The sequence below is a fragment of the Lathyrus oleraceus genome, unplaced genomic scaffold (assembly GCF_024323335.1).
Source record: "Lathyrus oleraceus cultivar Zhongwan6 unplaced genomic scaffold, CAAS_Psat_ZW6_1.0 chrUn0005, whole genome shotgun sequence".
Taxonomy (NCBI): Eukaryota; Viridiplantae; Streptophyta; class Magnoliopsida; order Fabales; family Fabaceae; genus Lathyrus; species Lathyrus oleraceus.
Window position 1 is genome coordinate 233,147 of NW_026112396.1, and position 16,365 is coordinate 249,511.

Consider the following 16,365-nt stretch of genomic DNA (forward strand, 5'->3'; position numbering starts at 1 on the left):
TTATGTTTGTTTTGCCGTTAATAAGTGAAAGAAATAAAATATATACAATCAAAGCGCATGAGATATCAGGTGCGATCATACCAGCACTAATGCACCGGATCCCATCAGAACTCCGCAGTTAAGCGTGCTGGGCGAGAGTAGTACTAGGATGGGTGACCTCCTGGGAAGTCCTTGTGTTGCACCTCTTTTTTTGCGATTTTTTAAATACTTCTTTTTATTTCTGTTAATCGGCGTAAAATAGTCGGAAAAAGTAGGAGAAGACAAGCATTTCAGCGTTAATTATGTTTGTTTTGCCGTTAATAAGTGAAAGAAATAAAATATATACAATCAAAGCGCATGAGATATCAGGTGCGATCATACCAGCACTAATGCACCGGATCCCATCAGAACTCCGCAGTTAAGCGTGCCTGGGCGAGAGTAGTACTAGGATGGGTGACCTCCTGGGAAGTCCTTGTGTTGCACCTCTTTTTTTGCGATTTTTTAAATACTTCTTTTTATTTCTGTTAATCGGCGTAAAAGAGTCGGAAAAAGTAGGAGAAGACAAGCATTTCAGCGTTAATTATGTTTGTTTTGCCGTTAATAAGTGAAAGAAATAAAATATATACAATCAAAGCGCATGAGATATCAGGTGCGATCATACCAGCACTAATGCACCGGATCCCATCAGAACTCCGCAGTTAAGCGTGCTTGGGCGAGAGTAGTACTAGGATGGGTGACCTCCTGGGAAGTCCTTGTGTTGCACCTCTTTTTTTGCGATTTTTTAAATACTTCTTTTTATTTCTGTTAATCGGCGTAAAAGAGTCGGAAAAAGTAGGAGAAGACAAGCATTTCAGCGTTAGTTATGTTTGTTTTGCCGTTAATAAGTGAAAGAAATAAAATATATACAATCAAAACGCATGAGATATCAGGTGCGATCAACCAGCACTAATGCATCGGATCCCATCAGAACTCCGCAGTTAAGCGTGCTTGGGTGTCGCATCCTGCGAAAAATCAACCGGCGAGCCTAAAAATAAAAACACACAGAGCCGCCACTAAACGTTATTTATCCCAATATAGGGAAAGGAAACGCTCAGAGAAACCTGGAAAGACATGGTCTCGCGACCAGAGAGAAAAAGTTCGGGAGTCGGTTACGCAAGGGGAAGGTATTAGCACCCCTCACGTCCGTCGTACTCGACGGGATCCACGTTCTAGAAAGATAAGGTTGCTATAAACATACATCACACACACACAGGGAACGCAGGTGGGGTTAAGAAGAAAGGGCTCGATAAGGTATCGCACCTTATGCCTACATATCTTGTCTGGAACAAGAATCAGAGCCTCTGTAGTTCGGCTTACGCACGCCAAACAACACAAAACATACAAACAAGCAAGGGTGGCAAACATGGAGCCCGACAACCACTGGATGGAATTACGTCGGCATCCGAACCAAAACACACTCAGAAGGGCAAACGTGGAGCCCGACTGCCAATCACTGGGCTTACGTCGGCATCCGAACCCAAACACACAGTCAGATAACAAGTAAACGCACGCAAAAAAGAAAAAGGTTGCCCGGAGTGGTCTCGCACGACCACCTGCCTACATACCTCGTCTGGCACGAGGATCAGGGCGATGTAGTTCCCCTGAAAGGGACTAAATTGCTAACCAGAAACCGGGGAAAGATACACAACTAGGGAGCTGAGACTCGAGCCTAATGTTGTCATGCATCGTTAACCCTAAGTTCGGTTTTCTATCCTACTTGCATAAGCAAACTAACCTAACCAGGAAAGAAGCTAGCACACAAGCATACAATCATATATCATCAAATGAGAACAGGTATCTCAAACAAACATGTCAATCAAATAATCACAAAACACCCACTATAGCCAAACAAGGGGGCTCAATCAATCAGGTTTGACTGCCTAAGCAATCGTCTGTACAGGCTGTGTCTGCTCTTAACCTTGCCATTACGAGGCTAAGGTGAAGCAGATGATGGGATGAAGTGAGGATCAGACCTCACAGCTCTTATCCCTAACCAGGGAGAGCTGACAAATGAGCATGGGTCCAGAATAGGGGAACCCTTCTATACTCGATGACTCTGACTCAATGTGCACTGCACAGGATCTTGGGCTTTTGATCTCAATGCTACAACCATGTAATGGGAGCAAGGAGAAGACTCAACTGAAGAGTGGGGGACAGACTGCTTGTCCCTACCTTCCACCAATTGCCTTACTTGAAGGACTTTTCCTGCTTGGGCTTAAAATTAAACATACACAAGCATTGCCTCTTAAGGAGGACTTCAGACAATTTGCCCGGCCCGGTAACAGCCGGGTCTCCAGACTACATGAAGTCAAGAAGACCTACCTCAATGCAAGTTGCTTAAGCAACGCAAAGCAAAAGTTCACAAGGAACTGAGCAACTAAAGTACCTGGAAACAATCCAACACAGTTAGTACTCAGACAGACAAAACCAAACAGCAAGTGTTCAATCAATCAAACTATACAAAGCAATACACAACACAAGGCAAGCTCAAAGCTTAAGCCTAAGCTTTACCACCTACAAAACAATGTTATGTTAGTGTACAAACATCAAACCACATCATTTAAAATTGATTTGGATCATTCTCCATGTGCATTATGCTTTTGATCCTGAAAAATCAAGCAAACATTAGCAACTAGACCACTAGGCCAAGCCTAGGGTCCAAAGGCAATAAAAACTCCTAAACAGCAAGATATCCACCAACCAATCTCAAATTAAAGTCAAACAAGAGCAAACACCATTGGTCTCATGTTTATATCATTCATCATGCTCATGTTGTGCACAAAACAAGGCAAACTAGTTCAAATGAAGCACCAAGCATACAAACAGAACTATTGCATTCAAATCCATACCAAAACACATCCAAAAATTCTCAAATAAATTACACCTAAACAGGGCCTAATCAAGGTCTACCATGTCAAATTTGAGCTCAATTGGGCAAATGGAACCATGTTAATGAAAATCAACAAAAACAGACACAATAATAGGCTCCAAATCACAACATCAATGTATACATCCACTTCAAAAATTCATAACTCAATGAAAACAAAAAAAATGGATGAGACCAAAACAGGGAGGTCCTAACATGTGTCTAGTTCATGCATATCAAATTTCATGACAATCCAATACCATATGAGCATTTCCCAATCAATCTACCAACCTAGGTCACATGAGCTTGCAAAATCAATCACCAGAAATGAAAAATCATGATCAATTAGAAAATGCAGTGAAAAATTCTACAAAAATTCACCAAGCATCCTAACATGTCAACAATTTACCATGCAAAATTTCAAATTAATCCAACAAGTATAGGTCACTCAAAAAAATCCAGCAAGTTGACATAATGAGGTGTGACACAAATTGTCACACCTAAGTTCCAGAATTTGCTGCTCATTGACCAGGTATCAAAAATTCATGAAATTTATATGGAAATGAGCATCAATGAGTCCACAATCATCACAAAATTTTCAAGAATTTATTTGCAAGCATGTGCATTTTATGAACAAAATGGTAGAATGTATCAAATATGAGTACATGTGAGACAAGCCTAAGTCAAACAATAATTATACCATGCACAACTTTGACCAATAGGTCAAAAATAATCTACAGTCAACAAGGAAGTCAAAGAAAAAATTCTCATATTTTTCTGATTTTTCTACAATTTTTTTATGAATTATTTCATGTGTTAATGATTTTTATGAATTTTTTAAGAATTAATTATAATTAAATAATTTCAGTAATGGCAGTATTGTAAATAGTTTGCGCGGGAGCGGAAACAGCTAATTCGAATTTTCAAACCAAATTATGGATCAAACATACTATTGAACGCGTTCTTGAACAAGAACCATTCCAGAAAATCCAGAAAATCACGATGAACATTTCTTCACCAAAATAATCATGCTATACATCAAAATCACCGTCTAATCACGTACATCATGGATATGGATTCAGTTTCTCCTAATTCTAAACCTATCAACCGGATCGAGCGAAAGAAGTTTCTACATCAAATGTTCAAGTCAAGATATCTCTCTCTACACTCAACCGAATCCAAAACCACAAGTTGCATGACGATCTACATTGAAAAATCTATCTAAGCCATATCTCAATTCATACAATTAAAGAAATCGAAATCTGACCTTATGGAGATGGCAGAAGTTGATTTGGATGTTTCCACGTGTGAAAAGCCAAAACAGATGCAGTTTATTGATGAGGAAGATGATTGAAGTGAATGCCTTAGCTCAAAACAACTCTAGGTGCAAGAATCTTCAAAACTCCATTGATGAGCAAGGTTATGACAGTCCAAATTCAGCAAGCTTTGCCACGAGTTGAACGAAACAGTTCCTCAACTCCACTTGTAGAATGCAGATCCAAGAAAATGAACAAGTTTGATGAAGATTTCTTGGAGAAATGGTGAAAAAGGTGAGATGAAGTTTGGAGAATTTGAGAGGTTTTTGGAGGGAAAGTTTGTTAGATCTGAAATTGTGAAATTGTCCTTTTCAATTTCTGTTACAGTTAAGGTTATATACCACATCCTAATCCACTCCTTAATCACAATTAGCAAAATGAAGTGAAATTAGTGAAAAATCAGTTGAGTGAACAAAAATTTGGAAAATAGGTGACTTAACAACCAAAAAACAGCTTCACACAGCAAAAAAATACCCAGAAAACTGAGTTTTCGCGCGAGCGGTCGACTCATAGCCTGCTATGCGTCGACCCGAGGCCTATGCGCTGACCTATGCGTCGACTCAAACACGCAAAATTTTTTTTTTTTTTTTTTTAAAGATGAGGAGGGCAAATTTTGAGATGTTACATTGGGCGAGAGTAGTACTAGGATGGGTGACCTCCTGGGAAGTCCTTGTGTTGCACCTCATTTTTTGCGATTTTTTAAGTACTTCTTTTTATTTCTGTTAATCGGCGTAAAAGAGTCGGAAAAAGTAGGAGAAGACAAGCATTTCAGCGTTAATTATGTTTGTTTTGCCGTTAATAAGTGAAAGAAATAAAATATATACAATCAAAGCGCATGAGATATCAGGTGCGATCATACCAGCACTAATGCATCGGATCCCATCAGAACTCCGCAGTTAAGCGTGCTTGGGCGAGAGTAGTACTAGGATGGGTGACCTCTTGGGAAGTCCTTGTGTTGCACCTCTTTTTTTGCTATTTTTTAAATACTTCTTTTTATTTCTGTTAATCGGCGTAAAAGAGTCGGAAAAAGTAGGAGAAGACAAGCATTTCAGCGTTAATTATGTTTGTTTTGCCGTTAATAAGTGAAAGAAATAAAATATATACAATCAAAGCGCATGAGATATCAGGTGCGATCATACCAGCACTAATGCACCGGATCCCATCAGAACTCCGTAGTTAAGCGTGCTTGGGCGAGAGTAGTACTAGGATGGGTGACCTCCTGGGAAGTCCTTGTGTTGCACCTCTTTTTTTGCGATTTTTTAAATACTTCTTTTTATTTCTGTTAATCGGCGTAAAAGAGTCGGAAAAGTAGGAGAAGACAAGCATTTCAGCGTTAATTATGTTTGTTTTGCCGTTAATAAGTGAAAGAAATAAAATATATACAATCAAAGCGCATGAGATATCAGGTGTGATCATACCAGCACTAATGCACCGGATCCCATCAGAACTCTGCAGTTAAGCGTGCTTGGGCGAGAGTAGTACTAGGATGGGTGACCTCTTGGGAAGTCCTTGTGTTGCACCTCTTTTTTTGCGATTTTTTAAATACTTCTTTTTATTTCTGTTAATCGGCGTAAAAGAGTCGGAAAAAGTAGGAGAAGACAAGCATTTCAGCGTTAATTATGTTTGTTTTGCCGTTAATAAGTGAAAGAAATAAAATATATACAATCAAAACGCATGAGATATCAGGTGCGATCATACCAGCACTAATGCATCGGATCCCATCAGAACTCCGCAGTTAAGCGTGCTTGGGCGAGAGTAGTACTAGGATGGGTGACCTCCTGGGAAGTCCTTGTGTTGCACCTCATTTTTTGCGATTTTTTAAGTACTTCTTTTTATTTCTGTTAATCGGCGTAAAAGAGTCGGAAAAAGTAGGAGAAGACAAGCATTTCAGCGTTAATTATGTTTGTTTTGCCGTTAATAAGTGAAAGAAATAAAATATATACAATCAAAGCGCATGAGATATCAGGTGCGATCATACCAGCACTAATGCATCGGATCCCATCAGAACTCCGCAGTTAAGCGTGCTTGGGCGAGAGTAGTACTAGGATGGGTGACCTCCTGGGAAGTCCTTGTGTTGCACCTCTTTTTTTGCTATTTTTTAAATACTTCTTTTTATTTCTGTTAATCGGCGTAAAAGAGTCGGAAAAAGTAGGAGAAGACAAGCATTTCAGCGTTAATTATGTTTGTTTTGCCGTTAATAAGTGAAAGAAATAAAATATATACAATCAAAGCGCATGAGATATCAGGTGCGATCATACCAGCACTAATGCACCGGATCCCATCAGAACTCCGCAGTTAAGCGTGCTTGGGCGAGAGTAGTACTAGGATGGGTGACCTCCTGGGAAGTCCTTGTGTTGCACCTCTTTTTTTGCGATTTTTTAAATACTTCTTTTTATTTCTGTTAATCGGCGTAAAAGAGTCGGAAAAAGTAGGAGAAGACAAGCATTTCAGCGTTAATTATGTTTGTTTTGCCGTTAATAAGTGAAAGAAATAAAATATATACAATCAAAGCGCATGAGATATCAGGTGCGATCATACCAGCACTAATGCACCGGATCCCATCAGAACTCCGCAGTTAAGCGTGCTTGGGCGAGAGTAGTACTAGGATGGGTGACCTCCTGGGAAGTCCTTGTGTTGCACCTCTTTTTTTGCGATTTTTTAAATACTTCTTTTTATTTCTGTTAATCGGCGTAAAAGAGTCGGAAAAAGTAGGAGAAGACAAGCATTTCAGCGTTAATTATGTTTGTTTTGCCGTTAATAAGTGAAAGAAATAAAATATATACAATCAAAGCGCATGAGATATCAGGTGCGATCATACCAGCACTAATGCACCGGATCCCATCAGAACTCCGCAGTTAAGCGTGCTTGGGCGAGAGTAGTACTAGGATGGGTGACCTCCTGGGCGTTAATTATGTTTGTTTTGCCGTTAATAAGTGAAAGAAATAAAATATATACAATCAAAGCGCATGAGATATCAGGTGCGATCATACCAGCACTAATGCACCGGATCCCATCAGAACTCCGCAGTTAAGCGTGCTTGGGCGAGAGTAGTACTAGGATGGGTGACCTCCTGGGAAGTCCTTGTGTTGCACCTCTTTTTTTGCGATTTTTTAAGTACTTCTTTTTGTTTCTGTTAATCGGCGTAAAAGAGTCGGAAAAAGTAGGAGAAGACAAGCATTTCAGCGTTAATTATGTTTGTTTTGCCGTTAATAAGTGAAAGAAATAAAATATATACAATCAAAGCGCATGAGATATCAGGTGCGATCATACCAGCACTAATGCACCGGATCCCATCAGAACTCCGCAGTTAAGCGTGCTTGGGCGAGAGTAGTACTAGGATGGGTGACCTCCTGGGAAGTCCTTGTGTTGCACCTCTTTTTTTGCGATTTTTTAAATACTTCTTTTTATTTCTGTTAATCGGCGTAAAAGAGTCGGAAAAAGTAGGAGAAGACAAGCATTTCAGCGTTAATTATGTTTGTTTTGCCGTTAATAAGTGAAAGAAATAAAATATATACAATCAAAGCGCATGAGATATCAGGTGCGATCATACCAGCACTAATGCACCGGATCCCATCAGAACTCCGCAGTTAAGCGTGCTTGGGCGAGAGTAGTACTAGGATGGGTGACCTCCTGGGAAGTCCTTGTGTTGCACCTCTTTTTTTGCGATTTTTTAAATACTTCTTTTTATTTCTGTTAATCGGCGTAAAAGAGTCGGAAAAAGTAGGAGAAGACAAGCATTTCAGCGTTAATTATGTTTGTTTTGCCGTTAATAAGTGAAAGAAATAAAATATATACAATCAAAGCGCATGAGATATCAGGTGCGATCATACCAGCACTAATGCACCGGATCCCATCAGAACTCCGCAGTTAAGCGTGCTTGGGCGAGAGTAGTACTAGGATGGGTGACCTCCTGGGAAGTCCTTGTGTTGCACCTCTTTTTTTGCGATTTTTTAAATACTTCTTTTTATTTCTGTTAATCGGCGTAAAAGAGTCGGAAAAAGTAGGAGAAGACAAGCATTTCAGCGTTAATTATGTTTGTTTTGCCGTTAATAAGTGAAAGAAATAAAATATATACAATCAAAGCGCATGAGATATCAGGTGCGATCATACCAGCACTAATGCACCGGATCCCATCAGAACTCCGCAGTTAAGCGTGCTTGGGCGAGAGTAGTACTAGGATGGGTGACCTCCTGGGAAGTCCTTGTGTTGCACCTCTTTTTTTGCGATTTTTTAAATACTTCTTTTTATTTCTGTTAATCGGCGTAAAAGAGTCGGAAAAAGTAGGAGAAGACAAGCATTTCAGCGTTAATTATGTTTGTTTTGCCGTTAATAAGTGAAAGAAATAAAATATATACAATCAAAGCGCATGAGATATCAGGTGCGATCATACCAGCACTAATGCACCGGATCCCATCAGAACTCCGCAGTTAAGCGTGCTTGGGCGAGAGTAGTACTAGGATGGGTGACCTCCTGGGAAGTCCTTGTGTTGCACCTCTTTTTTTGCGATTTTTTAAATACTTCTTTTTATTTCTGTTAATCGGCGTAAAAGAGTCGGAAAAAGTAGGAGAAGACAAGCATTTCAGCGTTAATTATGTTTGTTTTGCCGTTAATAAGTGAAAGAAATAAAATATATACAATCAAAGCGCATGAGATATCAGGTGCGATCATACCAGCACTAATGCACCGGATCCCATCAGAACTCCGCAGTTAAGCGTGCTTGGGCGAGAGTAGTACTAGGATGGGTGACCTCCTGGGAAGTCCTTGTGTTGCACCTCTTTTTTTGCGATTTTTTAAATACTTCTTTTTATTTCTGTTAATCGGCGTAAAAGAGTCGGAAAAAGTAGGAGAAGACAAGCATTTCAGCGTTAATTATGTTTGTTTTGCCGTTAATAAGTGAAAGAAATAAAATATATACAATCAAAGCGCATGAGATATCAGGTGCGATCATACCAGCACTAATGCACCGGATCCCATCAGAACTCCGCAGTTAAGCGTGCTTGGGCGAGAGTAGTACTAGGATGGGTGACCTCCTGGGAAGTCCTTGTGTTGCACCTCTTTTTTTGCGATTTTTTAAATACTTCTTTTTATTTCTGTTAATCGGCGTAAAAGAGTCGGAAAAAGTAGGAGAAGACAAGCATTTCAGCGTTAATTATGTTTGTTTTGCCGTTAATAAGTGAAAGAAATAAAATATATACAATCAAAGCGCATGAGATATCAGGTGCGATCATACCAGCACTAATGCACCGGATCCCATCAGAACTCCGCAGTTAAGCGTGCTTGGGCGAGAGTAGTACTAGGATGGGTGACCTCCTGGGAAGTCCTTGTGTTGCACCTCTTTTTTTGCGATTTTTTAAATACTTCTTTTTATTTCTGTTAATCGGCGTAAAAGAGTCGGAAAAAGTAGGAGAAGACAAGCATTTCAGCGTTAATTATGTTTGTTTTGCCGTTAATAAGTGAAAGAAATAAAATATATACAATCAAAGCGCATGAGATATCAGGTGCGATCATACCAGCACTAATGCACCGGATCCCATCAGAACTCCGCAGTTAAGCGTGCTTGGGCGAGAGTAGTACTAGGATGGGTGACCTCCTGGGAAGTCCTTGTGTTGCACCTCTTTTTTTGCGATTTTTTAAATACTTCTTTTTATTTCTGTTAATCGGCGTAAAAGAGTCGGAAAAAGTAGGAGAAGACAAGCATTTCAGCGTTAATTATGTTTGTTTTGCCGTTAATAAGTGAAAGAAATAAAATATATACAATCAAAGCGCATGAGATATCAGGTGCGATCATACCAGCACTAATGCACCGGATCCCATCAGAACTCCGCAGTTAAGCGTGCTTGGGCGAGAGTAGTACTAGGATGGGTGACCTCCTGGGAAGTCCTTGTGTTGCACCTCTTTTTTTGCGATTTTTTAAATACTTCTTTTTATTTCTGTTAATCGGCGTAAAAGAGTCGGAAAAAGTAGGAGAAGACAAGCATTTCAGCGTTAATTATGTTTGTTTTGCCGTTAATAAGTGAAAGAAATAAAATATATACAATCAAAGCGCATGAGATATCAGGTGCGATCATACCAGCACTAATGCACCGGATCCCATCAGAACTCCGCAGTTAAGCGTGCTTGGGCGAGAGTAGTACTAGGATGGGTGACCTCCTGGGAAGTCCTTGTGTTGCACCTCTTTTTTTGCGATTTTTTAAATACTTCTTTTTATTTCTGTTAATCGGCGTAAAAGAGTCGGAAAAAGTAGGAGAAGACAAGCATTTCAGCGTTAATTATGTTTGTTTTGCCGTTAATAAGTGAAAGAAATAAAATATATACAATCAAAGCGCATGAGATATCAGGTGCGATCATACCAGCACTAATGCACCGGATCCCATCAGAACTCCGCAGTTAAGCGTGCTTGGGCGAGAGTAGTACTAGGATGGGTGACCTCCTGGGAAGTCCTTGTGTTGCACCTCTTTTTTTGCGATTTTTTAAATACTTCTTTTTATTTCTGTTAATCGGCGTAAAAGAGTCGGAAAAAGTAGGAGAAGACAAGCATTTCAGCGTTAATTATGTTTGTTTTGCCGTTAATAAGTGAAAGAAATAAAATATATACAATCAAAGCGCATGAGATATCAGGTGCGATCATACCAGCACTAATGCACCGGATCCCATCAGAACTCCGCAGTTAAGCGTGCTTGGGCGAGAGTAGTACTAGGATGGGTGACCTCCTGGGAAGTCCTTGTGTTGCACCTCTTTTTTTGCGATTTTTTAAATACTTCTTTTTATTTCTGTTAATCGGCGTAAAAGAGTCGGAAAAAGTAGGAGAAGACAAGCATTTCAGCGTTAATTATGTTTGTTTTGCCGTTAATAAGTGAAAGAAATAAAATATATACAATCAAAGCGCATGAGATATCAGGTGCGATCATACCAGCACTAATGCACCGGATCCCATCAGAACTCCGCAGTTAAGCGTGCTTGGGCGAGAGTAGTACTAGGATGGGTGACCTCCTGGGAAGTCCTTGTGTTGCACCTCTTTTTTTGCGATTTTTTAAATACTTCTTTTTATTTCTGTTAATCGGCGTAAAAGAGTCGGAAAAAGTAGGAGAAGACAAGCATTTCAGCGTTAATTATGTTTGTTTTGCCGTTAATAAGTGAAAGAAATAAAATATATACAATCAAAGCGCATGAGATATCAGGTGCGATCATACCAGCACTAATGCACCGGATCCCATCAGAACTCCGCAGTTAAGCGTGCTTGGGCGAGAGTAGTACTAGGATGGGTGACCTCCTGGGAAGTCCTTGTGTTGCACCTCTTTTTTTGCGATTTTTTAAATACTTCTTTTTATTTCTGTTAATCGGCGTAAAAGAGTCGGAAAAAGTAGGAGAAGACAAGCATTTCAGCGTTAATTATGTTTGTTTTGCCGTTAATAAGTGAAAGAAATAAAATATATACAATCAAAGCGCATGAGATATCAGGTGCGATCATACCAGCACTAATGCACCGGATCCCATCAGAACTCCGCAGTTAAGCGTGCTTGGGCGAGAGTAGTACTAGGATGGGTGACCTCCTGGGAAGTCCTTGTGTTGCACCTCTTTTTTTGCGATTTTTTAAATACTTCTTTTTATTTCTGTTAATCGGCGTAAAAGAGTCGGAAAAAGTAGGAGAAGACAAGCATTTCAGCGTTAATTATGTTTGTTTTGCCGTTAATAAGTGAAAGAAATAAAATATATACAATCAAAGCGCATGAGATATCAGGTGCGATCATACCAGCACTAATGCACCGGATCCCATCAGAACTCCGCAGTTAAGCGTGCTTGGGCGAGAGTAGTACTAGGATGGGTGACCTCCTGGGAAGTCCTTGTGTTGCACCTCTTTTTTTGCGATTTTTTAAATACTTCTTTTTATTTCTGTTAATCGGCGTAAAAGAGTCGGAAAAAGTAGGAGAAGACAAGCATTTCAGCGTTAATTATGTTTGTTTTGCCGTTAATAAGTGAAAGAAATAAAATATATACAATCAAAGCGCATGAGATATCAGGTGCGATCATACCAGCACTAATGCACCGGATCCCATCAGAACTCCGCAGTTAAGCGTGCTTGGGCGAGAGTAGTACTAGGATGGGTGACCTCCTGGGAAGTCCTTGTGTTGCACCTCTTTTTTTGCGATTTTTTAAATACTTCTTTTTATTTCTGTTAATCGGCGTAAAAGAGTCGGAAAAAGTAGGAGAAGACAAGCATTTCAGCGTTAATTATGTTTGTTTTGCCGTTAATAAGTGAAAGAAATAAAATATATACAATCAAAGCGCATGAGATATCAGGTGCGATCATACCAGCACTAATGCACCGGATCCCATCAGAACTCCGCAGTTAAGCGTGCTTGGGCGAGAGTAGTACTAGGATGGGTGACCTCCTGGGAAGTCCTTGTGTTGCACCTCTTTTTTTGCGATTTTTTAAATACTTCTTTTTATTTCTGTTAATCGGCGTAAAAGAGTCGGAAAAAGTAGGAGAAGACAAGCATTTCAGCGTTAATTATGTTTGTTTTGCCGTTAATAAGTGAAAGAAATAAAATATATACAATCAAAGCGCATGAGATATCAGGTGCGATCATACCAGCACTAATGCACCGGATCCCATCAGAACTCCGCAGTTAAGCGTGCTTGGGCGAGAGTAGTACTAGGATGGGTGACCTCCTGGGAAGTCCTTGTGTTGCACCTCTTTTTTTGCGATTTTTTAAATACTTCTTTTTATTTCTGTTAATCGGCGTAAAAGAGTCGGAAAAAGTAGGAGAAGACAAGCATTTCAGCGTTAATTATGTTTGTTTTGCCGTTAATAAGTGAAAGAAATAAAATATATACAATCAAAGCGCATGAGATATCAGGTGCGATCATACCAGCACTAATGCACCGGATCCCATCAGAACTCCGCAGTTAAGCGTGCTTGGGCGAGAGTAGTACTAGGATGGGTGACCTCCTGGGAAGTCCTTGTGTTGCACCTCTTTTTTTGCGATTTTTTAAATACTTCTTTTTATTTCTGTTAATCGGCGTAAAAGAGTCGGAAAAAGTAGGAGAAGACAAGCATTTCAGCGTTAATTATGTTTGTTTTGCCGTTAATAAGTGAAAGAAATAAAATATATACAATCAAAGCGCATGAGATATCAGGTGCGATCATACCAGCACTAATGCACCGGATCCCATCAGAACTCCGCAGTTAAGCGTGCTTGGGCGAGAGTAGTACTAGGATGGGTGACCTCCTGGGAAGTCCTTGTGTTGCACCTCTTTTTTTGCGATTTTTTAAATACTTCTTTTTATTTCTGTTAATCGGCGTAAAAGAGTCGGAAAAAGTAGGAGAAGACAAGCATTTCAGCGTTAATTATGTTTGTTTTGCCGTTAATAAGTGAAAGAAATAAAATATATACAATCAAAGCGCATGAGATATCAGGTGCGATCATACCAGCACTAATGCACCGGATCCCATCAGAACTCCGCAGTTAAGCGTGCTTGGGCGAGAGTAGTACTAGGATGGGTGACCTCCTGGGAAGTCCTTGTGTTGCACCTCTTTTTTTGCGATTTTTTAAATACTTCTTTTTATTTCTGTTAATCGGCGTAAAAGAGTCGGAAAAAGTAGGAGAAGACAAGCATTTCAGCGTTAATTATGTTTGTTTTGCCGTTAATAAGTGAAAGAAATAAAATATATACAATCAAAGCGCATGAGATATCAGGTGCGATCATACCAGCACTAATGCACCGGATCCCATCAGAACTCCGCAGTTAAGCGTGCTTGGGCGAGAGTAGTACTAGGATGGGTGACCTCCTGGGAAGTCCTTGTGTTGCACCTCTTTTTTTGCGATTTTTTAAATACTTCTTTTTATTTCTGTTAATCGGCGTAAAAGAGTCGGAAAAAGTAGGAGAAGACAAGCATTTCAGCGTTAATTATGTTTGTTTTGCCGTTAATAAGTGAAAGAAATAAAATATATACAATCAAAGCGCATGAGATATCAGGTGCGATCATACCAGCACTAATGCACCGGATCCCATCAGAACTCCGCAGTTAAGCGTGCTTGGGCGAGAGTAGTACTAGGATGGGTGACCTCCTGGGAAGTCCTTGTGTTGCACCTCTTTTTTTGCGATTTTTTAAATACTTCTTTTTATTTCTGTTAATCGGCGTAAAAGAGTCGGAAAAAGTAGGAGAAGACAAGCATTTCAGCGTTAATTATGTTTGTTTTGCCGTTAATAAGTGAAAGAAATAAAATATATACAATCAAAGCGCATGAGATATCAGGTGCGATCATACCAGCACTAATGCACCGGATCCCATCAGAACTCCGCAGTTAAGCGTGCTTGGGCGAGAGTAGTACTAGGATGGGTGACCTCCTGGGAAGTCCTTGTGTTGCACCTCTTTTTTTGCGATTTTTTAAATACTTCTTTTTATTTCTGTTAATCGGCGTAAAAGAGTCGGAAAAAGTAGGAGAAGACAAGCATTTCAGCGTTAATTATGTTTGTTTTGCCGTTAATAAGTGAAAGAAATAAAATATATACAATCAAAGCGCATGAGATATCAGGTGCGATCATACCAGCACTAATGCACCGGATCCCATCAGAACTCCGCAGTTAAGCGTGCTTGGGCGAGAGTAGTACTAGGATGGGTGACCTCCTGGGAAGTCCTTGTGTTGCACCTCTTTTTTTGCGATTTTTTAAATACTTCTTTTTATTTCTGTTAATCGGCGTAAAAGAGTCGGAAAAAGTAGGAGAAGACAAGCATTTCAGCGTTAATTATGTTTGTTTTGCCGTTAATAAGTGAAAGAAATAAAATATATACAATCAAAGCGCATGAGATATCAGGTGCGATCATACCAGCACTAATGCACCGGATCCCATCAGAACTCCGCAGTTAAGCGTGCTTGGGCGAGAGTAGTACTAGGATGGGTGACCTCCTGGGAAGTCCTTGTGTTGCACCTCTTTTTTTGCGATTTTTTAAATACTTCTTTTTATTTCTGTTAATCGGCGTAAAAGAGTCGGAAAAAGTAGGAGAAGACAAGCATTTCAGCGTTAATTATGTTTGTTTTGCCGTTAATAAGTGAAAGAAATAAAATATATACAATCAAAGCGCATGAGATATCAGGTGCGATCATACCAGCACTAATGCACCGGATCCCATCAGAACTCCGCAGTTAAGCGTGCTTGGGCGAGAGTAGTACTAGGATGGGTGACCTCCTGGGAAGTCCTTGTGTTGCACCTCTTTTTTTGCGATTTTTTAAATACTTCTTTTTATTTCTGTTAATCGGCGTAAAAGAGTCGGAAAAAGTAGGAGAAGACAAGCATTTCAGCGTTAATTATGTTTGTTTTGCCGTTAATAAGTGAAAGAAATAAAATATATACAATCAAAGCGCATGAGATATCAGGTGCGATCATACCAGCACTAATGCACCGGATCCCATCAGAACTCCGCAGTTAAGCGTGCTTGGGCGAGAGTAGTACTAGGATGGGTGACCTCCTGGGAAGTCCTTGTGTTGCACCTCTTTTTTTGCGATTTTTTAAATACTTCTTTTTATTTCTGTTAATCGGCGTAAAAGAGTCGGAAAAAGTAGGAGAAGACAAGCATTTCAGCGTTAATTATGTTTGTTTTGCCGTTAATAAGTGAAAGAAATAAAATATATACAATCAAAGCGCATGAGATATCAGGTGCGATCATACCAGCACTAATGCACCGGATCCCATCAGAACTCCGCAGTTAAGCGTGCTTGGGCGAGAGTAGTACTAGGATGGGTGACCTCCTGGGAAGTCCTTGTGTTGCACCTCTTTTTTTGCGATTTTTTAAATACTTCTTTTTATTTCTGTTAATCGGCGTAAAAGAGTCGGAAAAAGTAGGAGAAGACAAGCATTTCAGCGTTAATTATGTTTGTTTTGCCGTTAATAAGTGAAAGAAATAAAATATATACAATCAAAGCGCATGAGATATCAGGTGCGATCATACCAGCACTAATGCACCGGATCCCATCAGAACTCCGCAGTTAAGCGTGCTTGGGCGAGAGTAGTACTAGGATGGGTGACCTCCTGGGAAGTCCTTGTGTTGCACCTCTTTTTTTGCGATTTTTTAAATACTTCTTTTTATTTCTGTTAATCGGCGTAAAAGAGTCGGAAAAAGTAGGAGAAGACAAGCATTTCAGCGTTAATTATGTTTGTTTTGCC

General features: G+C 39.8%; 43 non-coding genes and 1 pseudogene across 43 annotated transcripts; all 44 read left to right on the plus strand.

Moving 5' to 3' along the window:
- Positions 1 to 67: 67 nt before the first annotated feature.
- On the plus strand, positions 68 to 185 carry LOC127111424 (5S ribosomal RNA). Its single transcript, XR_007798177.1, has one exon. It is a non-coding gene; the product is annotated as a 5S ribosomal RNA (ribosomal RNA).
- A 161-nt stretch (positions 186 to 346) lies between these two features.
- Positions 347 to 465, plus strand: LOC127111413 (5S ribosomal RNA). Its single transcript, XR_007798166.1, has one exon. It is a non-coding gene; the product is annotated as a 5S ribosomal RNA (ribosomal RNA).
- A 161-nt stretch (positions 466 to 626) lies between these two features.
- LOC127110901 (5S ribosomal RNA) lies at positions 627 to 745 on the plus strand. Its single transcript, XR_007797677.1, has one exon. It is a non-coding gene; the product is annotated as a 5S ribosomal RNA (ribosomal RNA).
- Positions 746 to 5,045: 4,300 nt separating this feature from the next.
- On the plus strand, positions 5,046 to 5,164 carry LOC127111418 (5S ribosomal RNA). The gene has a single exon (XR_007798171.1). It is a non-coding gene; the product is annotated as a 5S ribosomal RNA (ribosomal RNA).
- Positions 5,165 to 5,325: 161 nt separating this feature from the next.
- LOC127111405 (5S ribosomal RNA) lies at positions 5,326 to 5,444 on the plus strand. The gene has a single exon (XR_007798158.1). It is a non-coding gene; the product is annotated as a 5S ribosomal RNA (ribosomal RNA).
- Positions 5,445 to 5,604: 160 nt separating this feature from the next.
- Positions 5,605 to 5,723, plus strand: LOC127111420 (5S ribosomal RNA). The gene has a single exon (XR_007798173.1). It is a non-coding gene; the product is annotated as a 5S ribosomal RNA (ribosomal RNA).
- A 161-nt stretch (positions 5,724 to 5,884) lies between these two features.
- Positions 5,885 to 6,003, plus strand: LOC127111415 (5S ribosomal RNA). The gene has a single exon (XR_007798168.1). It is a non-coding gene; the product is annotated as a 5S ribosomal RNA (ribosomal RNA).
- A 161-nt stretch (positions 6,004 to 6,164) lies between these two features.
- LOC127111416 (5S ribosomal RNA) lies at positions 6,165 to 6,283 on the plus strand. Its single transcript, XR_007798169.1, has one exon. It is a non-coding gene; the product is annotated as a 5S ribosomal RNA (ribosomal RNA).
- Positions 6,284 to 6,444: 161 nt separating this feature from the next.
- LOC127110902 (5S ribosomal RNA) lies at positions 6,445 to 6,563 on the plus strand. Its single transcript, XR_007797678.1, has one exon. It is a non-coding gene; the product is annotated as a 5S ribosomal RNA (ribosomal RNA).
- Positions 6,564 to 6,724: 161 nt separating this feature from the next.
- Positions 6,725 to 6,843, plus strand: LOC127110903 (5S ribosomal RNA). Its single transcript, XR_007797679.1, has one exon. It is a non-coding gene; the product is annotated as a 5S ribosomal RNA (ribosomal RNA).
- A 161-nt stretch (positions 6,844 to 7,004) lies between these two features.
- On the plus strand, positions 7,005 to 7,127 carry LOC127111558 (uncharacterized; annotated as a pseudogene).
- A 49-nt stretch (positions 7,128 to 7,176) lies between these two features.
- On the plus strand, positions 7,177 to 7,295 carry LOC127110904 (5S ribosomal RNA). Its single transcript, XR_007797680.1, has one exon. It is a non-coding gene; the product is annotated as a 5S ribosomal RNA (ribosomal RNA).
- A 161-nt stretch (positions 7,296 to 7,456) lies between these two features.
- Positions 7,457 to 7,575, plus strand: LOC127110905 (5S ribosomal RNA). The gene has a single exon (XR_007797681.1). It is a non-coding gene; the product is annotated as a 5S ribosomal RNA (ribosomal RNA).
- A 161-nt stretch (positions 7,576 to 7,736) lies between these two features.
- LOC127110907 (5S ribosomal RNA) lies at positions 7,737 to 7,855 on the plus strand. Its single transcript, XR_007797683.1, has one exon. It is a non-coding gene; the product is annotated as a 5S ribosomal RNA (ribosomal RNA).
- A 161-nt stretch (positions 7,856 to 8,016) lies between these two features.
- LOC127110908 (5S ribosomal RNA) lies at positions 8,017 to 8,135 on the plus strand. The gene has a single exon (XR_007797684.1). It is a non-coding gene; the product is annotated as a 5S ribosomal RNA (ribosomal RNA).
- A 161-nt stretch (positions 8,136 to 8,296) lies between these two features.
- On the plus strand, positions 8,297 to 8,415 carry LOC127110909 (5S ribosomal RNA). Its single transcript, XR_007797685.1, has one exon. It is a non-coding gene; the product is annotated as a 5S ribosomal RNA (ribosomal RNA).
- A 161-nt stretch (positions 8,416 to 8,576) lies between these two features.
- LOC127110910 (5S ribosomal RNA) lies at positions 8,577 to 8,695 on the plus strand. Its single transcript, XR_007797686.1, has one exon. It is a non-coding gene; the product is annotated as a 5S ribosomal RNA (ribosomal RNA).
- A 161-nt stretch (positions 8,696 to 8,856) lies between these two features.
- LOC127110911 (5S ribosomal RNA) lies at positions 8,857 to 8,975 on the plus strand. The gene has a single exon (XR_007797687.1). It is a non-coding gene; the product is annotated as a 5S ribosomal RNA (ribosomal RNA).
- Positions 8,976 to 9,136: 161 nt separating this feature from the next.
- On the plus strand, positions 9,137 to 9,255 carry LOC127110912 (5S ribosomal RNA). Its single transcript, XR_007797688.1, has one exon. It is a non-coding gene; the product is annotated as a 5S ribosomal RNA (ribosomal RNA).
- Positions 9,256 to 9,416: 161 nt separating this feature from the next.
- LOC127110913 (5S ribosomal RNA) lies at positions 9,417 to 9,535 on the plus strand. The gene has a single exon (XR_007797689.1). It is a non-coding gene; the product is annotated as a 5S ribosomal RNA (ribosomal RNA).
- A 161-nt stretch (positions 9,536 to 9,696) lies between these two features.
- On the plus strand, positions 9,697 to 9,815 carry LOC127110914 (5S ribosomal RNA). The gene has a single exon (XR_007797690.1). It is a non-coding gene; the product is annotated as a 5S ribosomal RNA (ribosomal RNA).
- A 161-nt stretch (positions 9,816 to 9,976) lies between these two features.
- On the plus strand, positions 9,977 to 10,095 carry LOC127110915 (5S ribosomal RNA). The gene has a single exon (XR_007797691.1). It is a non-coding gene; the product is annotated as a 5S ribosomal RNA (ribosomal RNA).
- Positions 10,096 to 10,256: 161 nt separating this feature from the next.
- Positions 10,257 to 10,375, plus strand: LOC127110916 (5S ribosomal RNA). Its single transcript, XR_007797692.1, has one exon. It is a non-coding gene; the product is annotated as a 5S ribosomal RNA (ribosomal RNA).
- A 161-nt stretch (positions 10,376 to 10,536) lies between these two features.
- On the plus strand, positions 10,537 to 10,655 carry LOC127110918 (5S ribosomal RNA). Its single transcript, XR_007797694.1, has one exon. It is a non-coding gene; the product is annotated as a 5S ribosomal RNA (ribosomal RNA).
- A 161-nt stretch (positions 10,656 to 10,816) lies between these two features.
- LOC127110919 (5S ribosomal RNA) lies at positions 10,817 to 10,935 on the plus strand. The gene has a single exon (XR_007797695.1). It is a non-coding gene; the product is annotated as a 5S ribosomal RNA (ribosomal RNA).
- A 161-nt stretch (positions 10,936 to 11,096) lies between these two features.
- LOC127110920 (5S ribosomal RNA) lies at positions 11,097 to 11,215 on the plus strand. The gene has a single exon (XR_007797696.1). It is a non-coding gene; the product is annotated as a 5S ribosomal RNA (ribosomal RNA).
- A 161-nt stretch (positions 11,216 to 11,376) lies between these two features.
- On the plus strand, positions 11,377 to 11,495 carry LOC127110921 (5S ribosomal RNA). Its single transcript, XR_007797697.1, has one exon. It is a non-coding gene; the product is annotated as a 5S ribosomal RNA (ribosomal RNA).
- A 161-nt stretch (positions 11,496 to 11,656) lies between these two features.
- Positions 11,657 to 11,775, plus strand: LOC127110923 (5S ribosomal RNA). The gene has a single exon (XR_007797698.1). It is a non-coding gene; the product is annotated as a 5S ribosomal RNA (ribosomal RNA).
- A 161-nt stretch (positions 11,776 to 11,936) lies between these two features.
- On the plus strand, positions 11,937 to 12,055 carry LOC127110924 (5S ribosomal RNA). The gene has a single exon (XR_007797699.1). It is a non-coding gene; the product is annotated as a 5S ribosomal RNA (ribosomal RNA).
- A 161-nt stretch (positions 12,056 to 12,216) lies between these two features.
- LOC127110925 (5S ribosomal RNA) lies at positions 12,217 to 12,335 on the plus strand. The gene has a single exon (XR_007797700.1). It is a non-coding gene; the product is annotated as a 5S ribosomal RNA (ribosomal RNA).
- Positions 12,336 to 12,496: 161 nt separating this feature from the next.
- Positions 12,497 to 12,615, plus strand: LOC127110926 (5S ribosomal RNA). The gene has a single exon (XR_007797701.1). It is a non-coding gene; the product is annotated as a 5S ribosomal RNA (ribosomal RNA).
- A 161-nt stretch (positions 12,616 to 12,776) lies between these two features.
- Positions 12,777 to 12,895, plus strand: LOC127110927 (5S ribosomal RNA). Its single transcript, XR_007797702.1, has one exon. It is a non-coding gene; the product is annotated as a 5S ribosomal RNA (ribosomal RNA).
- A 161-nt stretch (positions 12,896 to 13,056) lies between these two features.
- On the plus strand, positions 13,057 to 13,175 carry LOC127110928 (5S ribosomal RNA). The gene has a single exon (XR_007797703.1). It is a non-coding gene; the product is annotated as a 5S ribosomal RNA (ribosomal RNA).
- A 161-nt stretch (positions 13,176 to 13,336) lies between these two features.
- Positions 13,337 to 13,455, plus strand: LOC127110930 (5S ribosomal RNA). Its single transcript, XR_007797705.1, has one exon. It is a non-coding gene; the product is annotated as a 5S ribosomal RNA (ribosomal RNA).
- Positions 13,456 to 13,616: 161 nt separating this feature from the next.
- Positions 13,617 to 13,735, plus strand: LOC127110931 (5S ribosomal RNA). Its single transcript, XR_007797706.1, has one exon. It is a non-coding gene; the product is annotated as a 5S ribosomal RNA (ribosomal RNA).
- A 161-nt stretch (positions 13,736 to 13,896) lies between these two features.
- Positions 13,897 to 14,015, plus strand: LOC127110932 (5S ribosomal RNA). Its single transcript, XR_007797707.1, has one exon. It is a non-coding gene; the product is annotated as a 5S ribosomal RNA (ribosomal RNA).
- Positions 14,016 to 14,176: 161 nt separating this feature from the next.
- On the plus strand, positions 14,177 to 14,295 carry LOC127110933 (5S ribosomal RNA). The gene has a single exon (XR_007797708.1). It is a non-coding gene; the product is annotated as a 5S ribosomal RNA (ribosomal RNA).
- A 161-nt stretch (positions 14,296 to 14,456) lies between these two features.
- LOC127110934 (5S ribosomal RNA) lies at positions 14,457 to 14,575 on the plus strand. The gene has a single exon (XR_007797709.1). It is a non-coding gene; the product is annotated as a 5S ribosomal RNA (ribosomal RNA).
- A 161-nt stretch (positions 14,576 to 14,736) lies between these two features.
- On the plus strand, positions 14,737 to 14,855 carry LOC127110935 (5S ribosomal RNA). The gene has a single exon (XR_007797710.1). It is a non-coding gene; the product is annotated as a 5S ribosomal RNA (ribosomal RNA).
- Positions 14,856 to 15,016: 161 nt separating this feature from the next.
- On the plus strand, positions 15,017 to 15,135 carry LOC127110936 (5S ribosomal RNA). Its single transcript, XR_007797711.1, has one exon. It is a non-coding gene; the product is annotated as a 5S ribosomal RNA (ribosomal RNA).
- Positions 15,136 to 15,296: 161 nt separating this feature from the next.
- Positions 15,297 to 15,415, plus strand: LOC127110937 (5S ribosomal RNA). Its single transcript, XR_007797712.1, has one exon. It is a non-coding gene; the product is annotated as a 5S ribosomal RNA (ribosomal RNA).
- A 161-nt stretch (positions 15,416 to 15,576) lies between these two features.
- Positions 15,577 to 15,695, plus strand: LOC127110939 (5S ribosomal RNA). The gene has a single exon (XR_007797713.1). It is a non-coding gene; the product is annotated as a 5S ribosomal RNA (ribosomal RNA).
- Positions 15,696 to 15,856: 161 nt separating this feature from the next.
- On the plus strand, positions 15,857 to 15,975 carry LOC127110940 (5S ribosomal RNA). The gene has a single exon (XR_007797714.1). It is a non-coding gene; the product is annotated as a 5S ribosomal RNA (ribosomal RNA).
- Positions 15,976 to 16,136: 161 nt separating this feature from the next.
- On the plus strand, positions 16,137 to 16,255 carry LOC127110942 (5S ribosomal RNA). Its single transcript, XR_007797716.1, has one exon. It is a non-coding gene; the product is annotated as a 5S ribosomal RNA (ribosomal RNA).
- The last annotated feature ends 110 nt before the right edge of the window (positions 16,256 to 16,365 follow it).